Below are 571 nucleotides of genomic sequence, written 5' to 3'. Positions count from 1 at the left end.
ACCGGAAGTGAATATTTCGCACGCCAGGACATTGGTCTCTCCCAGATTTTTAAATTTATTGTCCCTAATAGTGAAAAGATGCTTAGCGATAGAAATGTGGTTGCGTGAAGACAAGTTAAAAGGGAAAATAGTTCACTTACGGTTGCCGTTCGCGGCTCATTTATTTATTACTATTTAATGGCAACACATTAGAGAGAAAAAGAAAAGAAAAAAAAGGAAAATATAATACCATAAGGATGATCCACAAAAGGGTCCGAGACCCCATACGAGGCAGATCACCTGGATATACACTTCGAAATAATGACAAAAATGATTATTGAATATATTTTGTGTAATTATATGAAATTAAGACTGAGCTAAATGTTTCATCAAATTAATTCTAAAGGTCTTCAAATTAGAGCTATTATGGATACTGCTTAGTAAGCTATTCCAGCTATCAACTATTCTATTAAAATAAGAAAATTTAAAATAATTCGTCCTAGCAAAGTTCTCTTGACCTTAATACTTTCAGAACCCCTGACAATGTAACGATCTCAGTTGCATGGAGCCGGAAATTCATATATTTAGTGAG

Source organism: Montipora capricornis, chromosome 9, assembly GCF_036669925.1.
Source record: "Montipora capricornis isolate CH-2021 chromosome 9, ASM3666992v2, whole genome shotgun sequence".
NCBI lineage: Eukaryota > Metazoa > Cnidaria > Anthozoa > Scleractinia > Acroporidae > Montipora > Montipora capricornis.
Note: the sequence above shows the minus strand (reverse complement) of the source record.